Here is a 12,626-nt window from a genome sequence, read left to right on the forward strand (position 1 = left end):
GGGAAAGGCAGAGTTTCTGCGAGCCCTCGCGCTTTCCCGCCTTAACACCGAGGAGGCGGGGCCCGAGGCGGGGGCGGGGCCTTAAGCCTAGGGGGCGGGGCCTGAGGCCGGGGCGTGGGCCGAGGCCGGGGCGGGGCCCGGGCCCGGGGGCGGGGCCCGAGGCCGGGGGCGGGGCCCGAGGCCGGGGGCGGGGCGGATTCTCCGAGCCCCGCCCCCCACGTATCTCGCCACTATCCCAACAGTCGCAGCGACTAGGAGAGTCACGTGAGAGTGGGCGGTGGAGGTGGAGGTTTCTCTCCGCCGGTGTTTCGTCTCTATGGTCGGTAGAGGTGGGCGGCTTTGACCCCAGAGCGTCGGCAGCCCCGGTGCGAACAGGTGAGTCCTGGACTCTGAAGGGTGTGAAGGGACGGCCATTTAGGGAAGTCGAGAGGAAAGTCAGGGCAAAACCGCTTGAGGGATCCGACCTTCCGGGCCGGCCGTTTGTGGGCTCTGGGATGCGGCGACTTCGGGTCTGGCGGCAGAGCTGTCTTCGCTCACGCTCTCGGCTCAGGGGCCTGCGAGGAGCCCGCAGTGGCGTCTGCTTCCCGTGCCCCGCTTCCCTTCCCCTAACCGCGTCCCTTTTCGCTGTCCCGGGAGATCTCCGTCCCAGGACCGAGTTCGCAGCCGCCGGGGTCACTCGGGCGCCGGCGTTCTCTCTCCCCGGCGGCAGGCGGGCTTGACCGGTCCCGCTGGTAATGTGGACGCGGATGGAAGTGGGTGATGGAGTTTGCACTCAGGTCTCTTGTTGGTGGGAATAGTAAGCATTTAAAAAAAAAAAAAAAAGTAGAGGGTCAGCGGGGACCCGAAGGAGCAGAACCAAGCGCCGCCGGCTGGGACTGCTAAGTCTTGATGTTTTCGGGCGCCTTCCGGCTCTGGCCCTCCCGCGCCCCACGCCGGCCCCCCGAGGGCGTTACTGCCCCTGTGCCTGTTGAGAGGAGAGTCCAAAACAGGCTGTTCCTTAACCTGCTGTCCCTGCAGTCTTAGGCTTTCTTTTCCTTTCAATCGCCGGAAAACTATTGTAGGTCTTTTTAAATGTAAACAGAATAACCAATCTGTGGCTAAGGGAATACAGTAAAATACTCCCCTCGCGGTACCCGGAAAAGACCCGTTGTCTTGGTTACTTCTATCAGTGTTTTTATTTCAGTGTTTTGGGTGGTTTGGATACACCTTTATGTTGAAGCATCCCTCGGGTCATGTGTGCTAGCGACCTAGCGGAAGAAAGGGTTTTTTTTTTTTTTTTGCAGACAAAGTTGGGGTTGACAGACGTGGGAGAGTTAAGGTTTAGAATTAAGTTAATCCATCTGACTAGTTAATAAAACGTCCACATCTTGAGGCAGAGGTGTTGTCCAGGATGACCTACATGCTGTCTTTCTGGTGTTGGACAAGTTAATGAGCTTGTTGAGTATCATCTTATCTTAAAAAACTTTTTAGAACCTGCCATTAGTTCGTGAGAGGATGGCTCTGGCCTCCAGCTGTTCTATATCGTCGCTCTTGATAGGTGATTATTTCTTCCACTTTAGGAACATCACTCTGACTCTGAAAGATAAGAGAACAGGGTTGCTGGAAGGAGGTGGGTGGGGGATGGGCTAGTTAGGGATGGGTATTAGGGAGGGCACTTGTTATGAAGAGCGCTGGGTGTTGTATGTAAGTGATGAATCACGGAGTTCTACTCCTGAAACCAGTATTGCAGTGTATGTGAACTAGAGTTTAAATAAAAGTTTGAAGAAAAAAATAAAGAACATAACCCTGGCCATCAATTATGCCAAGAAAGTGTCAATGAAGCCTTCCAAGTGTCTTTACTGAGGATTATAAAACAGAGTAATACTAACAGAAAGTGACGATTCAGGAGTGGGTTCTGTGCTTGGGAAGAAAGGGAAAGAATGATAGAAGCTAACAAAAGCAACAGAACAAAAGCGTGTATTGCTCTCTTCCTTTATAATTACTGTATTCAGTAGACTTTATACATTCCCAGAGACCGATTTTCCTATATTTAAGAATAAACAATGGTATATGACTTCTCCCATAATGCAATATTACGTACAATATAACTGAAAGATATAACTGACCCTTCAGGTCTTATATTATTTAGGATTATAGGACTAAATGTTATTAAACCTAATTTGGTCACTTTTTTTTTTTTTTTTTAAGTAGGCTCCCCATCCAGCATGGAGCCCAACTCGGAGCTTGAACTCACCACCCTGAGATCAAGACCTGAGCTGAGACCTGAGTCAGAAGCTTAATCTACTGAGCCACCCAGGCACCCCCTAATTTGGTCACTTTTAATCTTTAGTTTTAGTGAGTGATTTTTTTTTTTTTTTAAGATTGTGTTTACTCAGACACACAAAGAGAGGCAGAGACCTAGGCAGAGGGAGAAGCAGGTTTCCTGTGGAGAGCCTGACGCAGGACTCCATCCTGGGACAACAGGATCACACCCTGAACCAAAGGCAGATGCTCAGCCACGGAGCCACCCAGGTGTCCCTAGTGAGTGATTTTTTTTTTTTAAAAGATTTTATTCATGAGAGACAGAGAGGCAGAGACACAACACAGGCAGAGGGAGAAGCAGGCTCCATGCAGGGAGCCCGATGCGGGACTCTATCCTGGGACTCCAGGATCACGCCCTTGGGCCGAAGGGAAGTGCCAAACCACTGAGCCACCCAGGGATCCCCGTGAGTGATTTTTTATAGTGGCTGTAACACTTGCTGGATGTTAACCAATTTTTTCCATATAGAGTTGTCTAATATACTACTTTTAAAAAGAGAACCAATTTTTATTAAGAGAACCTATTTTTTTTAAAAAAGTTTTACTCACCCCCCTCAAAAAAAATAAAACAAAACAAAAATAACTTGGTTTTTTGCCAAGTGGAAAAGCTGATTCCTTTAAAATAGATTTTCTAGGGATCCCTGGGTGGCGCAGCGGTTTGGCGCCTGCCTTTGGCCCAGGGCGCGATCCTGGAGACCCGGGATCGAATCCCACATCGGGCTCCCGGTGCATGGGGCCTGCTTCTCCCTCTGCCTGTGTCTCTGCCTCTCTCTCTCTTTCTCTCTGTGACTATCATAAATAAATATTAAAAAAAATAGATTTCTATATACTTTGTAAATTATGAGAAAATTATTAATACTTTTAAGATGTTAAATATTGGTATCTGAGCATATTTGAGAAGAAAACACAGGGGCAGTATTTTTAAATGTTTTATATTTCTCATAAAAGTGTATGTTTTTGAAAAATGGAAACATGGAAAATAAAACATTGAAAGTTGAAATCCTAATTTATCTTTTCCCATGCTAGTAGGTAACCACTAGTTTCCGTTGCTATTTGGGAATCAGTGTGGAAAAGTAGAGCCTGAAGTAAAACTCTCTGGGAAAGATTGTACTAATAGCACCAGACTTACATCCTACAGCCTTAGAAACTCCAAAAGAAAGAGAACTTCCCTTTATAACTCCAACAAACTACTGTATGGGAATTTTATTAACCTGACTTATGTCATTGCTCATCCTGGAGGCAGTGTCTGTGGCCAGAGTGATGGGAATGCTTTGTGTAGTCAGGATTGGATTTTGTTGTCACCATGGAGTGGGATTTGGGAGGCATACAGTTTTAAACCACGTGAATTCAGAGTAAGCAACATTGGGGTGCCTGGCTGGCTCAGTTGGTAGAGCATCCCCCTCTTGTGGTTGTGAGTTTGAGCCCCATGTTGGGTGCAGAGTTTATTTAAAAAAAAAAAAAAAGGCAACAAAAGTATGGCTCCTCTGGAAAAATTGAGGTGTCATTTTCTGGAGGGGAGAGAAGGGTTTCTGGACAGGCAAAAACAACATAGTTCACTGAAGTAATTTTACATACACACACACACACATTTTTTTTTTTTAATTTAGAGAACTTGCTTTCCTTTCCCAGTGTAAGTTAATTGTATTTTACAGTTTCAGTGTTATTTTTTTAAAATGTCTACTTTATTAACTAATGGAATTTGAAATTTAAACTCTTCAAGTAGCATATATTTGTACCTGTGTTGTTATATGATTAGTACCTGTGCTCTGGAGTATTCAGCTTTTCTAACTTTTTTTTTTTTTCAGCTTTTCTAACTTTAAATATATTGTGTATTTATCCCATTTGTTAAAATCATTTATTGATAAGTATTTTTATTACTGTGAGTAAACTTAACAAATTGCAGTTTATAAATAGTAACAATAATGTTGAGTGTTTAAGTATATGTAATCTATATGGTTGAAAGCTTGCTTCTTTTAATATGTGTTTAAAAATCTGTTAGTATAGAACTACTTCATTTTGAGCATTGAAAAATAAATCACTACAATTGTCACAAATTGTTGTCACTGGGTATTAACTTTAAAACTATAGTCAATGTTAAGGTCTGCTTTTGTATCTTTATGGATTATATTATATTTTAAGAGAAAATATAATTGAAGTAACTCCACTGTCTTGATTTTGTTTAAAAGAAATGTTAGCAGTTCAATGGACGTTTGAGCTTAATCGCTAATACTGGTGTCACAGACTTTACGAGATTTATATTCTGAAACCCAACTCTGTCATGTCTTGATATTGAGCAAACTAATCTCTCTGAATTTGAGTTTATTCCATTTGCAAAATAGAAATAATAATACTCATGGGGGTCTTGTGAGGAGTAACTTAATGTATGCCAAGTACCTTGGGTATAGTAGATTCTCATTAAATGTAATTGTTAATAATGACAATAACAAGAAATATTGTTTACAAAGATTTTTATATCCTCAATTTCAGAATGTTTAGCCCCAGTAGTTTAAATGTATATACAGGTGCTAAGGAATAAGATTGTTCTTTCTTCAGTTTTGTCTTTATTTTAGCAGGGGTGTGTGTGTGTGTGTGTGTGTGTGTCTGTAGTGTCTTAAGTAGGCTCCACGCTTAGTGTGGGGCTTGAACTCAGAACCCTGAAATCCAACACCTGAGCTGAGATCAAGAGTCAGACCCTCAATCAACTGAGCCACAATTTTAGCAGATTTTTAATTCCGTGTTGCACATATAGCAATAAACTAGAAAACTTTGTGTAAACTACATAATTATTGGTGGACTGCCCAAGTATTTAAAGATTGCCTAATCTTGGTATGTAACTGTTAGCCTGAAGGAATGTATTGAGAGAATTTTGCACAAACTCTGAGCTTAGCAAAGTTTAATATTAAGTAGAAGATCTCACATTCCTTGACTATACCAGGAGAGCTAGGTGTTGAGCATCTTGAGTGTTCAGATCAGAATTTATGGTGACTTGTGGTAGTTGGCAGAAATAATAAAAATGGATTTGTTTTTATTTTTAAGAATGAGCTCAGGATGATACTCCTGTGAAGCAATGCTGTAAGAACATGTTATGTTGGACACCTGCAGGTAGAAGAGATGACAGTTTAGAATGTTACGTGAAAAACCAAAAAAGGCAACATGGAATTGAGTAACTGTAAGAAGTGATTGACATGAAATATAATTTATGACCTGGCATTGGGAAGTTAAATATTGCCATATTGAGAGAAGAGGTGTTTTAGGCCTATTTATGAGAAAATAAATACCTAGAAATGGATTAATCTTTTTTCCCTTAAACTAATCAGTTTTGCAAACTGTAAACATATCCTAGGCTAACTAATAAGTTCAAGGTGAGTTTTACCGACTATGAGAAAATTGAAACTTTAGTGTAATCTTGGAGAAGTGTATTTCCATAATTCATCTCAGGTATACAAATGTTTATGTTTCTATTCAACGTGATTTAATGTTGTTCATTTAAAACTTAAAGTGCCTATCCTAATACCTTGCTTATTCAGAGTTGGACAGTTACTTGGTATCTATTATAAACACTACTTATAATCTTGTTTTTTCTTTTTAAAGTTTGTTCATGGAGTAATGGAACTAAATCTGCAGGCTGTTTTTTTTCCTTTAAAAAAATAAATATTGGTACTTCATTTACTCTCCTATTAGGATTAAGTGAGCATTCTATAACATAACACAGCATTAGAATTCAGCTTTTTTTTTTTTTTTTAAGATTTTATTTATTTATTCATGAGAGACAGAGAGAGGCAGAGACATAGGCAGAGAGAGAATCAGGCTCCTCACAGGGAGCCTGATGCGGGACTCGATCCCCAGACTGGAATCATGTCCTGAGTCAAAGGCAATGCACAACTGCTGAGCCACTCAGGTGTCCCAGAATTCAGCTTTAACACAGATCTTTCTTGGCTTATAATAATGGTGATATGTTCCAATAAAGCCATTGTAAGTCGAAAATACCACAAGTGAAAAATGCATTTAATACACCTAACCTATTGAACGTCATAGCTTAACCTAGCCTACCTTAAACATGCTCAGAACACAGACTTTAGATTTTATTATTTTTTTAATTTATGAGAGAGAGAGAGAGAGAGAGAGAGAGAGAGAGACATAGGCAAAGGGAGAAGCAGACTCCTTGCGGGGAGCCCAATGCAGGACTTGATCCCAAGACCCCAGGATCACACCCTGAGCCGGAGGCAGACGCTCAACCACTGGGCCACCCAGATGTCCCTTAGAACACTTACTTTAGCCTACAGTGGGCAAAATCATCTAACACAAAGCCTGCTTTATAATAAAGTGTTGAATATCTTAGGTAACTTAATACTGAAAGAAAACAAAATGGTTGTGTGTTGGTGGTTAATCCTCTTGATCACATCTGGGACCCGTGGCTTGCTGCTGCTGCTGCCCAGCTTAGGAAAAACTATTGTACCATGTGTCATTAGCCTAGGAAAAGGTCAAAATTAAAAAATTAGAAGTACAATTTCTACTGAATGCATATTACTTTCACACCATCGTAATGTTGAGACATCCTAAGTCACCATCTGTATATCTTTCTAGTTGAGCTCTTATGACTCTACCTTTCCTTCCTATGCCTTCCCCTATGTTCTAGTCATAGTAAACTACTTTTTGATCCCCCTAACAAAAGCCATACTTTTGTTGTTGTTGTTGTTGTGTTGTTGTGTTCGGAATGCCTCACCATTATCCTGCCATCTTTTAACTGGTGAGCTGCTGTTCATCTTTGAATGAGATTGCATTGTTTTTTCAGTTTGCAAGAGTTTACCCTCAAGTGGTTATTTTTTTTTTTTGGTGGTTCCCATAATAATAATTTTTACCTTTTGAAAATACTCTTATTTTGTGGAACAGTTGTATGTATTTTCTATGAGATGGAGTGATTCTTGATGCCAGAAACAAGTCTATTCATCATAATATCCTGAACATGCAACAGAGTGCCTGTAGTCTCTACAAGCTCAGAGCATATTTGGTGAATATATGAGTAAGATAGTTCATCTGCTTTAAAAATCAGAATGGGGCATGTGGGTGGCTCAGTGATTGAACGTCTGCTTTTGATTTGCCTCAGGTTGAGATCCCAGGGTCCTGGGATTGAGTCTCGCATCAGGCCCTACAGGGAGCCTGCTTCTCCCTCTGCCTGTGTCTCTGCCTCTCTCTCTGTGTCTCTCATCAATAAATAAAATCTCAAGAAAAAATCAGAATAGAATCAATCCAGTAGATAAAGTCTGCACACTATAACCTGTATCAGTCTGATGCATTTAGAAAACTTACTTGGACGCACCTAGTAAATTCCATCCACACATTCTACCACACAACAATAACCATATTTTATCTGTCTAATATATACCAAGGCACCGGGGTGGGGGGGAGAGGAAAAATATTCCATTCGTTAAGGAGCTCACAATCTAGTGGTAGAGACAGCCAGATGAATTGTTAATTACAATTTAGATTTATGCTAATTAAGGTTCAAATTAAAGCTCAATTTATCAATTTCAGTAGACCCATTTCAGCTGCTTAGTAACCACATGTGGCTAGTGCTTACTGTGTTGAATAGTTGATATAAAACATTTCTATCATTGCAATACGTTCTTTTGACAGAGCTATTGTAGAACATTATACACTTGAACCTACATTCTTTTGTTTTAGATGATAGTTTTCGTTTCAGTCATATTCTTTGTCAAATTAAACTTGCTTTTAGATTTGAAAGTTTTCTTAAACATTATCAAGTGGATTTTATTTATTTTTTCAAGTGGATTTTAATATATAATACACTTCAAATCATCATTGCTCATTATTTCAGGTCTTTGATCTGTGTGATAGCATTTAAATTAAGTAGTTTCAGAGTTTGATTAACTTCAGCATTGATAACATCTGATTTTCTATGCTAATAGTTCCTGAGATAGCAGTAAATCATAATGGTTAAGAGCATAGCTTTGCATCAGAGAAACTTTCCTCTGTCATGTATTGGCTGAGACCTTAGGCAGATTTCTTAAAAGCATTGAGCTGTGGTGTTCTTAGTGAAATAGTAATAATGATACTTATTGCAAGAGTTATAGAAGATTAAGGTAACAGATATTAGGCATTTAGCGTCTCCTCACAGAGTATTTATCATTAAATGCTAGCATTAAAGAGAATTTTGAACAATCAGATATTTAAAACAAATTTTTGAGGAAGTTGGAGAAATTGGAATAGAGTCTGGGTATTAGAACATACCAAGGAATTAATGTGAAATTTGTTTAGGAGTGACATTGATTGTGTGGAAGGAAAAGTCCATATTTTTGGAGGCATATTAAAATATGTAGCAGTGAAATGATAGCATGTCTGAGAGTGGCTTAAAAATAATTCACAAAAAAATAATTCATAAAGACTTAAGAATAAAAGGGATAGAAAAATTGGTTTTAATATCCATTTCTGGTAAAGAAGGAGTAACTAGTACCATATTTACCCTTCTGCCTGAAACAGTTTAAAAGGCAGACAAAAGATACAAAGCAGTGGTTTCCTAGATTTTGGAAGTTGTGCAGCAAAGGAAAGTGATCCCTGAGAGGTGGGAAACCAATGAGGTGCACTCTGTAGTAGCTCTGGTTTGCTGCCTGGAAAGTTTACCAGCTGTAGAGCAGGGAGGGGGGATCCCAACAAAGAGTGCAGTGATCTCCTTGAATTGAGACAATCTGGGGAGGTCAAGGCAGCTGGAGTTTGCAGAGCAGAATATTAAAGATGAGAAAGCTGAAAGGAAGGAGAGCTTTGGATCTGCAGTCTCCCCCTCAGGTATCCAGCTGAGAACTGCTCTGTGCATCCATGTGAGGAAACTACTGAAGCTAGGGAGAGAACCACCTAAAAAGAATAAAGAACAGTACTGTTTTTGCAGAGGCAGAAATAATGTTTTTTCCTACAAGCCAGAGGAGAAAATGTCTTAACGTGATTGTATAGATTACTCAAAAGGGCCTTGTCTTAGTAGTGGAATAAAATTAGGTGCTCCAGCCTAAAGCAAGACCTGAAAGGGTCGTACTGTTTCCAAGAAACTTAATTATATCCCAGAACTAAGCTCAAGAATAGATGTAGGAATACAAAAATATCCAATATCCAACAAGGTCGAATTCACTGGCAAGCAGAACTAGGCATGCACAGGAACAGGAAGACATGACCCATGATGACAAGAAAAAAAAATCAGTCAAAACCAAAACAAATGACAGTTGATAGAATTAATAGAGAGGGATATTAAAACAGTTTTTATCATTGTATTTCATATGCTTAAACTAGAATATTGAATTTTATTTATTTGTTTATTTAGAGAGAAAGAACATATGAACAGGGGGTGGAGGGAGGGACAGAGGGAGAGGGAAAGAATCTCAAGCAGGCTACACGGTCAGCACAGGGCGTGATGTGGGCCTGGATCTCAGAACCCTTAGATCATAACCTGAGATGAAATCAAGAGTTGGACACTTAACCAACTGAGCCACCCAGGCACCCCCAGAAAGACTGACTATGTTAAGTAGAAACATAGAAGATAAGAAAACGACCAAAATGTAGTGGAGAAGGTTGTGAATGTGCAGGGATGGGGGTATATGGCAACTCTTGTACCTTCCACTCAATTTTGCTGTGAACCTAAAACTGCTCTAAAAAAATAAATTTTATTGGAGAACCCAGGTGGCTCATTTGGTTAAGTGTCGGCTTTTTTTTGGGGGGGGGTTGGGCAGCAGCACTTCATATTTATTAGAGCCTGCCACCGAGGAGCTCACAGCTTGGGGGCCAAGACTCCACATGTGCTGGGATGGGGGAAGAAAAGAGGTAAAGGCAAAAAGGCAGGCAATGCAGAGACTCTGTGGCCCAAGCAAAGGCGGTACAAAGCAGGCATAGGCACGGGGAGGAATATGGCCCCATGAGCCCTGCCTAGACCTATGAACTATGGACCAAGCACAGGCATGAAGGCTGCCTGACCAGCTGGGGCTTCTCCTTTTCTCTCTCCCCCAGTTTGTGCTCTGACTCTCAAATAAAATTTTTAAAAATAAATATATTTTATTAATTAAAAAGAAAAAGACCAAAATGGAACTTTGATGAGATGGAAACTGTGATGTCTGAGATGAAAAATATACTTGTGGGATTAATGGCAGATTAGACATTAGGGGAGAAAATTTATGCCAAAACTCACAAAGTTATACAAAATAATCTATGAAGAGTTCTTGCTAAAAGTACTTAATTTGACTTTGATCATGCTTTTTTTTTTCTTTTTAAAGATTTACCAATTTTTGAGAGAGTGAGCAAGTGAGCAAGCACAGGGAGGGGCAGAGGGAGAGAGAATTTCTAGCGACTCCCCACTGAGTATAGAGCCCAACACGGGGCTCAACTTCATGACTCTGAGATCGTGACCTGAGCTGAAACCAGGAGTCAGATACTTAACTGACTGAACCACCCAGGTGTCCTTCTAATCACACTTTTAGATATAACTGGAATTTATAGGAAATGAAGGGACTGGAGAAACATTTAAGCCATACTGTGAGGAAGCAACTAGATAAATCTAGAATTTGAGAAATGCTGCAATATAGTTGTCCTGTTCTTTGAAAATGAGGGTTGTGCTGTGATTGCAGAATATGGTGGATATACTTAATGTAATGGGATTGTATGCTAAAAAGTAGATAAGATGCTAAGTTTTATGTGTATTTTACCACAGTTTAAAAAATGTACCATTTTAATCATTTTTAGGTATACTGTTGGGAGGCATTAAGGATATCTGCATTGTTGTACAGCAGTCACCACCATTCATTTCCAAACCCTTTTCTTCTTCCTAAACAGAAAACTATACCCATGAGATGATATCTCTCCTCTTATTCCTCCCCACTGGCATCATGAATCTATTTTCCATTTCTATGAATTTCACTACTGTAGGCTTTTCATATAAATGGAATCTTGTATTTGTTTTTTTGTGACTGGCTTATTTCACTTAATGTCTTTACGATTCATCCATTTGGGGGATGCCTGGGTGGCTCAGGAGTTGAGCATCTGCCTTTGGCTCAGGGTGTGATCCCGGAGTCCCCAGATGGAGTTCCGCATCGGGGTCTTTGCATGGAGCCTGCTTCTCTTCCTTCTTGCTATATCTCTGCCTCTCTCTCTGTGTCTCTCATGAAAAAATAAATAAAATCTTAAAAAAAAAAGATTCATCCATTTTGTAGGATGTATCAGAATTTCTTTCCTTTTTTTTTTTTTTAAAGATTTTATTTGAGAGACAGAGCACAAGGAGGGTGGGGCTAGGAGCAGAGGGAAAGGGAGAAGTAGGCTACCTACTGAGCAGAGAGCACAATATGGAGCTTAATCCCACTGCACTGGGATCATAACCTGAGCCAAAAGCAGACATTTAACCGACTGATCCACCCAGATGCCCCAGAATTTCCTTCCTTTTTTTTTTAATCTTTAATTTATTTATTCATGAGAGAGGCAGAGACACAGGCAGAGGGAGAAGCGTGCTCCATGCAGGGAGCCTGATGTGGGACTCAATCCCAGGACTCCAGGATCATGCCCTGAGCCAAAGGCAGACGCTCAATTGCAGAGCCACCCAGGCGTCCCTCCTTCTTTTATTTAAAAAATTGTTTTTATTGTGGTAAAATACATACAATATAAAATTAACCATCTTAATCATTTTTAAGTGTATAAGTCAGTGATATTAAGTACATTCAGATTCTTATGATAGCATCACCAACATCCATCTCTAGAACTTGCAAACATATATTAAATACATATTAAGTAGTACTCTGTATTATCACTTCCCCCCAGCCTCTGTGATTTTGACTACTCTAGGTACCTCCTGTAAGTGGAGTCACAGTGTTTGTTTTGTTGAAACTGACTTTTCTTATTTAGCATAATGTCCTCAAGATTCATCCATGTTGTATTGTTTGTCAGAATTTCCTACCTTTTTATGGCTGAATAATATTCCATTGTATGTATAAACCATATTTTGTTGAAGGACACTTGGATTGCTTCCACTTTTTGGTTATTGTGAATAATGCTATTAGTATGGTGTACAAATAATGTGTTTAAAGTCTCTGCTTTCAATTCTTTTGGATATATTCCCCAAAGTAGAGTTGCTGGATCATATGTTAATTCTATGTTTAATTTTTTGAGGAACTACCATACTGTTTTCCATAGCAGTTGCACCATTTTACATTCCCATCAACAGTGTTCAAAGATTCCTATTTCTCTAATACATGTTTTTTCTGTTCATTTCTTTGATTAGAATAGCAAGGCTTATGGCTAGAGTTTTACTTTGCATTTTAATTGTTTGCATTAAAAGGAAGATATTTAGG

General features: G+C 40.0%; 1 protein-coding gene across 2 annotated transcripts in view; it reads left to right on the forward strand.

The window, feature by feature from the left end:
• The first annotated feature begins 258 nt into the window (after positions 1-258).
• MICU1 (mitochondrial calcium uptake 1) overlaps positions 259-12,626 on the forward strand; it is a 247,358-nt gene continuing 234,990 nt past the window's right edge. Inside the window, exons 1-2 of one of the 2 annotated variants that reach the window (XM_055325234.1) lie at positions 259-375; positions 2,361-2,520. The gene's annotated coding sequence lies outside the window, so the exon portion shown is untranslated. The remainder of the gene's footprint in view (positions 376-2,360; positions 2,521-12,626) is intronic. The other variant, XM_055325233.1, reaches the window with a different exon arrangement.

This window comes from Nyctereutes procyonoides, unplaced genomic scaffold, assembly GCF_905146905.1.
Source record: "Nyctereutes procyonoides isolate TBG_1078 unplaced genomic scaffold, NYPRO_anot_genome, whole genome shotgun sequence".
Taxonomy (NCBI): Eukaryota; Metazoa; Chordata; class Mammalia; order Carnivora; family Canidae; genus Nyctereutes; species Nyctereutes procyonoides.